General features: G+C 38.4%; 1 pseudogene; it reads right to left on the bottom strand.

The window, feature by feature from the left end:
• Positions 1-887: 887 nt before the first annotated feature.
• LOC121174178 (beta-glucosidase 13-like) lies at positions 888-3,355 on the bottom strand (annotated as a pseudogene).
• Positions 3,356-10,262: the final 6,907 nt, after the last annotated feature.

The following is a 10,262-nucleotide window of genomic DNA, read 5'->3' as shown; positions in this document are numbered from 1 at the left end:
TATATATATATATATATTCATCTAACCATTTTTAATTTATAATTTTGAATTAATTAAACTTTATTTTTAACTAATTAGAGAGGGGTTTGCAAGGGAATAATTCCCTTGCTAAATTATATTTTTAATTTTTAAGGAATTTCAAGGGATTATGTTTCTCACTAAATTGAAATATTTATTTAAACTTTCATGAAACACTTATGTGAGGGATTTGTGAAGGGATTTTTCCTTCATAATTTAGCAAGAGAATAGCATGGGAATTTGTCCCTCGCTAATTTTTAAATTTTATAATATAAATTTAATAAAGCCTATTGTGACAGTTTTGTAAGGGAAATATTTTGCACTAACTTATGTGCTAATTAGTGAGGGTTCTATATCCCTCTCCAATATCTTGCTAATTAGCGATGGATTTTCAAGAGAAAATTTCCCTACCAAATTTGCCTTGCTAATCTGGGATTCTCTTGTAGTGAGTGTTTGGGTGCGCTAATGTTCTTAAGGGAGATCAAGCAAGCGTATCCAACATTGTGCATGGGTTTGCTTCTGTTTATTTGGAAAAAAATTAGGCATCCACCTATACAAACGAAGGAGACCTAAACGTAAAATCAAGCAAGAAAGCCCCATGGACATACAACTTCACCCATGGGAACCCTAGAAAAGCGAAACTCCAAACCCTAGGATTCATTCTCTTGCACCATATCATCATTCAATAAACATAATCATTTTTCAAACAAAAAAAAATCATTTGTACTTTAATCTACCACTCACTTTGAAAGAAAGAGATAAGATAGAGAAAGAATAATTAAAGGGTTATAAATTCCCTTTTGAGAAAGGACAAACATATAATAATTTAATGCTAAATGTATTTAATATATTTCATTTCTTTATATTGTTTATTGGAACCACAAAAGATACATAAAGTCTAATATTTTTCGTAGAAAATTCTTGAACCATTTTGCAGAGAGGTTTTGATATCATTCCAAACCATTTTTCCTATCCACGAAGTTCATTCCAAAACACACTGTATAACCATTAGTCCATTAAAAAATGTCCAGCAATGACTGTTCTCTTTCCCCTATGGTTCCTTTTTCTCCAATTTTCAACAAATATATTCAAGGGAAATGAAACACCGAAAAACGCACCGAGTCGTCAAGTATTTAAAATTAAAACGGAGTGATCCAAGTATCGAACTCAGGGAACTTGCTTATTAGACAAAGTTTTATTCAGAAGTAAGGCATTGTTGGAACAACATTGATAAATGATGGTTAAAAACAGAAATAAACTACTTCTATGGTAAAAATAGTAAATGCAAGTAAGTAAAAGTTGACAACAATAGGTAAAAAGCGTTGGGTCTTTCTAACAAACAAGCTGATGCATATGAAGATATTTCTCTAATCAATCATGCTTTTGTGTTCTATGTTGTAGCCTAAGTTTAGACTAATTTAACCTAAGCTTCATCCGCAGATCCCTCTTGTAAGACTAGGCTTAACTTAAACAGCATATTCAGAAAACCTAAACCCCAACAATCCATCCCTGGTAATGTGGTTATTCAGTCCTGCTTCTATCAAGTTCTAAGGCAACAATACATTTTCCAATGCTAAAGTCACCTAACTATATACACAAATGGGTGATCAGACCAAGAGCATGCAAAAATTAAGCATTGAAAGAAGCATTGAACACATAAAACACAATTAATTAGATATTAAAGTAATTACATCAGTTGTTCCTTAGAAATCCCCAACAAGGGTGTTTAGCCAGCCATTACAGAAAAACCCTAACACAAATGAGATTGAGAGTACAGAATAATTGTTCCTTACAAGAGAAGAGGGATCCCTTTTCCTCTTCTCAGCACCTCACAATCACTCCACAACTCACTCATCTCTCTCTAATTGAAGAACCCTAGGCTTCCCTACAAAGTTGCTCCTCTTGCTGCCTCCAAAGCTTCTATCTTTAATTATGCGCAAAAGTATGTAGCTCTGGCCTCCAAATTCCTACCCTAATTCTGACAAATCAGGCTTTAAATAGGCTCTGAAATCATGATGTCGCGCTTAGTGCCACCCTCGCACTTAGCACGAGTTAGTGGGTTTGAGCTTAGCGCCAGTCATGCGCTGAGCCTGGCTAAAGACAACCATCGCGCTTAGCGCGTGGCCTTGATATTTATGCTTTGCCAGATTCTTCTGTCGCACTAAGCACACTGAAGCTGCGCTTAGCGTTGGATGCGCGCTGAGCCCAAATGGTGAGTTGAGCGCAATTGCTCCCTTTAGCACCTCAATATTTTAGCCTCTTTTGACCTGAAATTAAATAGATTTCATCATTAAATGAAATGAAAAATATTCTAGAGACAGCTATAACAATAAAACAAGATTTATTTACAAATCCCTACAAAATAACTATAAATTGGGGAAACTATACAAGTTTTGGAAAATGTTTTCTATACAAAAGTTAGTCGTGTAAGACGACTAACAATGACCATGCAAAATATCACTTTATGTTTACGCCATCTCTTATAAAGTCAATAAAATGAAATCAAATTAGATTATAAAAGAAATGATTTTTAAATATGGAAAATAAAAATCATCAATTTCTTATTTGTTAAGTGAAGATAAAAGAGATGACAATAATGATAATATATTTTGAAAGTGTTTAGAAGAACTTCCTCAATTGATAGTGTTGGATTATTAAATTCATTTATGCCACAAATTGAAAACAATATAAATTATTATGTTAGAAGAAAAATTGCATGAAAGCATGCAACTTTATGATTAAATTATCTTGCTCTCAGTAATTTTATCTATAAATTTATTTTCCAATAGCTTTAAGATAATAAATATGATGTAAAGTAATTACCATTTTCAGTTATGTGAATTAAAGGATTGTTGTATTTTTCTGTAGTATAGAGAAACAACTCTCTAATTCCTTTGGGATAAACATATAGCCAATTTGAAGCCGCTAGCAAATATAATTATAGATGGAGTTATATATAAAATAAAATAGTCATAATAATATGTTGCTAATTCTTAACATGGTTGTATACATACCATTGGACATATAGGAATCCCATTGTGTTGACCTACTCCCACAAAAAACAAAAAACAAAAATATTATCAAATTCATTATATAAAATTTAGAGAATAAAGGTATCCTTACTTGTAAGATTGGCATGAGAATCAGTAACGTAATTAAGTTTGGCATTGCTTAGCTTGTGTATGTTGCCAGCATAGTTAGAGGTGTAATAATTTAGTCCAAGAAAATCAAATGAGCCATTGATAAGCCTGACTTGATGTTTAGAGAACTTTGGCAGTCGTTAACCAACTAGACAACACATGCTTTGTGGATAGTTTCCTCATGTCAATGGTCTCATAAACCTATTATTATGCATTAGAATGATAAGTCATTAATATTGAATAGATGCGATGACTCACTTGAAAGGTCACCGAAAAAAAAGGAGGAAAAAAATTGATTTAACGATGATTTATCTACTTAAAATTTTTTATTATTTGGCCTTATTTCTTTTTTCATATCTATTGTGATATCTATTTAAAAGAGTTTCTCATTTTCTCCTTTTTTTTCATGACAAATGATTTGGTAAATTAGACTAGTTTGCTTCCTAATATAAGGTCTGTAAACTAGCTAGGCCCTTGTATTATAACAAAAAGGACTTATGAATGAGTTTTTTTCTATGTAGTGTTTGTCACTAATCATATTATAGACTATATTAGTATAATTTTTCTTTCTTTCTCACCTAACAACAACAAAATTTTGTACATACACATAATCACTTCTAGATTCACCTTAATCAGTAACTTATGGCTAGCCTACATTTATTTGGATAATGATATTACTCTAATATTACTGTTGAAAAAATGACATTTAACGATGGTTTTTAGGGTTTTTTAACGATGGTTTACAACCTTCATTATAGATGCATTATGAAAAGTCAATACTTTTTACGACAATTTCCAAACCTTCTTAGAAGGATACAATTTCTAAGATAATTTTGTCCCAGAACTGTCGTAGAAATTATTCTTTTAAAAAAAATAAAAATAAAAAATGGACGCTTCTAAGATGGTTCCTGGAAAAAACCATCTTAGAAAGTCAACCGTCTTAAGATGTCTTTTTTAAAAAAATAAAAAAAAGTGAGAATTCTAAAACGGTTTTCCAAAAACTGTCTTAGAAAGTAAACTTTCTGGAATGGTTTTTCAAAGAACCGTCTTAGAATGTGTTTTTTTTAAAAAAAATGAAAAAAATTAAGGATTCTAAGATGGTTTTTGAGAAAATCATCTTAGAAACTAGAATTTCTAAAATGGTTTTTCAGAGAACCGTCTTAGAATTTTTTTTAAAAACAATAAAATTAAAAAATTGAGAATTCTAACACAATTTTTCCAAAAACCGTCTTAGAAAGTAGAATTTGTAAGACAATTTTTCAGAGAATCATCTTAGAAGGCAAAGAGTCTGGAAGGCAAAGAGTTGGGAGGTACAGGCGGCCCTCATTTAGTGCAAAAAACCAGCATGCCTTCCCACCATATGGTTTGTCTCCCAACTATACACCACCCAATGTGGTGTACACTCCCGGTGAGGATGTCAATAACTCCGCTCCCATACTCATTGAAAGTCGACAACCTCAAACTAATCATGCACATGTCTCTCAACCAATGGGGGAAACACATGAAATACCCCATCGCAATCTAGCCAACTTCGAGCCTCGTCTCAGATAGGCCACCGAAGGGCAAGCAATTGGTGATATACCCCTGCAAAACACTTTGGAGGGCCCTCAGTATCACCCACAACCACACCCCTTGCATTCCACAGCGGGTAAAAACCCTCCTACTATGGCTGAAATGGGAAGGTTGGATCATCTAGAGGAAAGGCTCAGGGCCATTGAAGGAGGCGGAGATTATGTCTTTGCTAACCTAGAAGAGTTGTTCCTAGTACCCAATATTGCCACCCCTCCCAAGTTCAAGGTGCCGGACTTTGACCAATACAAGGGGACTACTTGCCCTAAGAACCATCTAAAGATGTATTGCCGGAAGATGGGGGCATACGCAAAAGATGAGGAACTGCTGGTACATTTCTTCCATGAAAGTCTTACTGGGGTAGCTGTTACCTGGTACACTAACTTGGAACCTTCCCGAGTCCATTCTTGGAAGGACCTAATGGTTGCCTTCGTTAGGCAGTATCAGTACAATTCTGATATGGCTTCGGATAGGATGCAACTACGGAACATGGGTAAAAAGGGGCATGAAGCCTTCAAAGAATATGCCCAAAGGTGGAGAGACCTGGCAGCTCAAGTGACACCTCCAATGACAGAAGGAGATGATCACAATAATAGTATACACATTACCAATGTTTTACTATGAAAAAATGGTGGCGTAAGCACCTTCAAGCTTTGTGGATTTGGTCTTTGTCAGTGAAAGGATTGAAGTGGGTCTAAAAAGAGGCAAATTTGATCATCCTACTTTGATGAATGCAAAAATTGGGGCAAATGAAGAGGATGAGAATGAGGGAGAAACCCTTGTTGTGACTACCATTCCTACACTGCCAAATTTCCCAATAGTCCAACAATGTCATTACTCAGCTAATAATAACCCTTCTCATTACCCACCACCCAATCATTCACAAAGGCCATCCCCAAATCAGCCGCAAGGCCTACCTACCGCATGACCAATGCCAAGCACCACCTTTAGCACAAACCAAAACACCAACCAAGGAAGGAATTTTGCAGCAAAAAGCCTATAGAATTCACCCCAATTCCAGTGTCCTATGCTAACTTGCTCCCATATCTACTCGATAATTCAATGGTTGCCATAACCCCAGCCAAAGTTCCTCAACCTCCATTTTTATGAGGATACGACTCGTACGCAACATGTGCTTATCATGGAGGAGTTGCGAGACATTCCATTGAGCACTGGATTACCTTGAAGCGTAAGGTGCAAAGTCTAATTGATGCAGGCTGGCTGAAATTTGAGGAGAATCGCTTGTGAATCCTAACATTGACAAGCGACACCACACATGGGCCAATTTTGAAAGTTGTTGTTAGATGTCTCTAATGACTCATTAGGATTTTCAAGTTTATGTCATTATTGTAAATCACAGTTACAATGCTAATAAAATGGATAAATTTGACATCTTTGTCCCTCATCCTCTTATAATTACATCTTTGCTTCCACTGGAATGTGAGTGCAAGCCATTGGTTTGTTTGCTCAAGCAACTTGCGTTCCTGAGTTTGGACTTCCAAGACTGTTCAATCAGAAATTACTCGTGCTACACATTTGGTGAGGGTGCCATAAACAAGGAGTAAAGCAGAAAAGTTCAAAAAGAAAAAGAAAAAAGCATTTGATTGACTGTGTTTTCAAGTAAAAATATAGACATTCATGTGACCTCATTTTATCATTCCTGAAAGTTTGTCTTTTTGAGAGTGAAGTGAGTTATCAAGAATAGGAGTCATTTGACTTAATTCGTCAACTGAAAAATCCTTCAACTGTTTCTCATCCTTGAAAATCCTTTTGGAGAATCAACCGCTTCTTTCATTCTTCCTTGCTACAAGGTTGTGGAAACAAAACAACGATGGATACCTCAGAGCCCTACACTAGGGCAATGAAAGGCACCATGCGTGAGCCTCAAGCGAACCTAGGGGCAGGTCAAAAGTTCTCACCCGTCGATGTTTTTAAACAAAAAAAGGGGGGACAAACCCTGGGATTTCAATGGATTGATTAAATGGCTCCATCATTGTCACTTAAAAATTGTCAAGTGAGTAAATCAAACAAGACATACACTCTGAGGGAGTTCCCAAAGAGATTTGCAAAAGGTAGGATGAGGTTGCATGAATTATCACCTCTTTCAAAAATCAAATCAAAATCACAAAATAGGGAAAGAATGTCATGAACATTGTACAACATTCCATTACATTGCATTGTTGCATACGAAGTCCGCATTTACCGCATTTCAAGACGAAGGTTGCATGCATCTGCATCCCTAAAAATCATGTTAACTGCATATATTTCTTAAATCTAATGTCCAATCTTTTGAATTTGGGATGATTGACCCTCTCGATGAGTCAATCTCTTGCTTTCTCATAAGGGTGGACCCTTGGGTACTAGTACCTATTGCCTTTAGAAGGCTACACGCCCTCGCCTTCAGAGGGCTGCATGCCCTCGCCTTCAGAGGGCTACACGCCCTCGCCTTCAGAGGACTACACGTCCTTGCCTTTAGAGGGCTACACATCTGCGCCTTCAGAGGGCTATAGGTCCTCTCCTTCGGAGGGTTACACGCCCTCGCCTTCAGAGGGATGCACGCCCTCGCCTTTAGAGGGTTGCATGTCCTCGCCTTGGGAGGGCTACACGCCCTCACCTTTAGAGGGTTGTATGTCCTCGCCTTTAGAGGGCTGCACGCCCTCGCCTTCAGAGGGCTCCACATCCACACCTTCAGAGAACTCAAGGTTTTCAGCCCTTAATGCTTAATCGAGGCTTGTGCTCTCGGGTGAGGGGCAGTAATTTCCTTTTATCAGTTCCTGGGCCACCTCCTGATCTTGAAGGGCGGCCAACTGTGCGAGCACAACTAGAGGAGGGGGCAGGTCTCCAGCTTCGATGAGGAGGCTATCGCATAGCTACTATGCATACCGGGGCAAGATTTTGCCCAGACCGCCGCAGGGAGACGAGTGTGGATCATGTGCACCAACACATGGACGATGTTGCTACCTAGCAACATTCTGCCTAGCGACCACAACTCTGATCTCCCCCTGCCCAAGTGTCAGCTGGTTTATGCCATCATGACATAGGTAAGTATGCACGTGGCTCAACTGATTTCTGATGCCATTTACTGTTTGCAGGGATCACGCCCGCAAGACACTCAGTAGACCCAGAGAAGTCCAATAGGGTCTTGGGGGTTTCCAGCTCTGGTTATGGGCCTTTGTCAGTCCTACAGGGTGCCCATCACCCCCAAGAAGGTCATCAGACCACCCATCATCAGAGCCTTCATCAAAAAGTATTGCGCCCCCAGGCAGGTGATGGAAGCTTGTTGCGGAGCTTCTATGGAGGCTGGATCTTTGAGCTTCAATGAGGTCCTTCAATGGTGATTTTCCACCATAGAGATGCAGCGGAAGGCAAAGGAGAAGAAGAGAGGGGAGGCACCATCCACTAGGGAATAAGCCATGGAAGAAGGAGCTTCACCACCAAGAATGTGCCTTGGATAAGAAGCTTGAAGAGGATGCTTTAATGGAGGAAAATAAATAGAGAAGGGGTAGCACGAAATTGAAGGAATAAAAGAGGAAGAGAAGTTGAACTTTGAGTTGTATCTCACAAGACTCTCATTCATCAAAGTTACAAAAAGTGTTACACATGCTTCTATTTATAGCCTAGGTAGCTTCCTTGAGAAACTTCATTGAGAAGCTTTCTTGAGAAACTTCCTTGAGAAGCTTCTTTAAGAAGCTTCCTTGAGAAGCTAGAGCTTAACTACACACACCTCTCTAATAACTAAGCTCACCTCCTTGAGAAGCTTCCTTGAGAAGATTCCTAGAGAAGCTAGAGCTTAGCTACACACATCTCTCTAATAGCTAAGCTCACCTCCTTGAGATGAGAAGCTAGAGCTTAGCTACACACCCCCTATAATAGCTAAGCTCACCCCCATGACAAAATACATGAAAATACAAAAAAAGTCCTTACTACAAAGACTACTCAAAATGCCCTGAAATACAAGACTAAAACCCTATACTACTAGAATGGCCAAAATACAAGGCCCAAAAGAAGAAAAAAATCTATTCTAATATTTACAAAGAAGAGTGGACCCAACCTTGGCCCATGGGCTCAGAAATCTACCCCGAGGTTCATGTGAACCCTAGGGCCTTCTTTAGTAGCTATAGCCCAATCCTCTTGGATTCTTCTATCCAATACCCTTGGGGGAAGGGCTGCATCATCCCCTCCACCTTGGAAAGGATTTGACCTCAAATCAAATAATAGGCTAAAAGAATTTCATACACTCATGAACAAATGAGTTAGACAAAGAAACAAGAAAAATAAAATTCAGCACAACATACGAAATCTTATGTGACAAGTTTCATGACTTCTATGACAAAACTACAATAGGTGAACAAGTCACCCTAGATTTTTGAGGTTTTATTCTACTTTAATGTTTTTGTAAGAATTTTATGGTTTAGGTTTCAGCCATAAAAAATAGCAAGACAAAACTCAAAGAAACCTAAACTCAACACAACTCATGGTTCAAGAACATGAACAAGAAATTTGAACCATAGAAAATCAAATTAAGCTTCTATAACAAGAATGGCCAGAATACAAGGCCCAAAAGAAGAAAAAAAACCTATTCTAATATTTACAAAGAAGAGTGGACCCAGCCTTGGCCCATGGGATTTGAAATCTACCTTGAGGTTCATGAGAACCCTAGGGCCTTCTTTAGTAGCTATAGCCCAATTCTCTTGGATTCTTCTATCCAATACCCTTGGGGGATAGGGTTATATCAGCAGGCGTAGGGTGAGGCACCACAGCAGCCTGGGGATGATCAGCAGTAGGCAACAGACGCATCGCCACCACCTCCAGAGTCCTCCTCAGCTCGTCTACAGAGGTTAGAGCGTTGCTTATGACACGTCGCCACCAGTAGGCGGCCAACCACCTGTGAGAAGTCAGGTAGCATGCGAAGACACCCAAGGGTTATTCGCGCCCACACACAATTCTGCCACCCCGACCTATGAGAAGTTGGGTAGCATGCGGAGACACCCTTTGGTTATCCGCACACTTGCTTTCATTATTCCAAGGATATCAAAGTCCTTTTATCCTCCCAGGACGAGCAAGTCCGGTGATATCTAGGATGATGATAGTCGTCTATTTCTAATCATATTTTTGAGATTTTTTCTGCAGATACTTTTTGTTATCCAAGGACAATCCAGTAAGATGACACGCCAAGAACCTCTTCTGCTGTCCAAAAACGATCAAGTCCGATAGCATCAGAGACATCATGGTTTTCACTAATAGAGCTATTGGTCAGTCGGGTAAGGATTTAGCTGGAACGAAATTTGTGTCTTATCTTTACTTCCCTTTTATCTCCAATAAAAGATAAGTAAAGAGGGACAACTGTCATACCTTAATTTCGTCAGGGGACCATTGTTTGTTGGCATACGACCTTCGTTTGACCACTTCAAAATGTGTAATACCCATTTTCGTGAAATCCATAAATTTTCGGGACGTTTTGGAAAGAAAATAGCAAAAAAAACAAAATGGGGGTGAACTTATCAAACATGAGCGTGCGCTCAAGAAACTTCATCT

The sequence above is a fragment of the Glycine max genome, chromosome 19 (genome assembly GCF_000004515.6).
Source record: "Glycine max cultivar Williams 82 chromosome 19, Glycine_max_v4.0, whole genome shotgun sequence".
In the NCBI taxonomy this organism is placed as follows: Eukaryota; Viridiplantae; Streptophyta; class Magnoliopsida; order Fabales; family Fabaceae; genus Glycine; species Glycine max.
The sequence above is the reverse complement of the archived record's forward strand: the minus strand, read 5'-3'. Positions and strand labels throughout refer to the sequence as shown.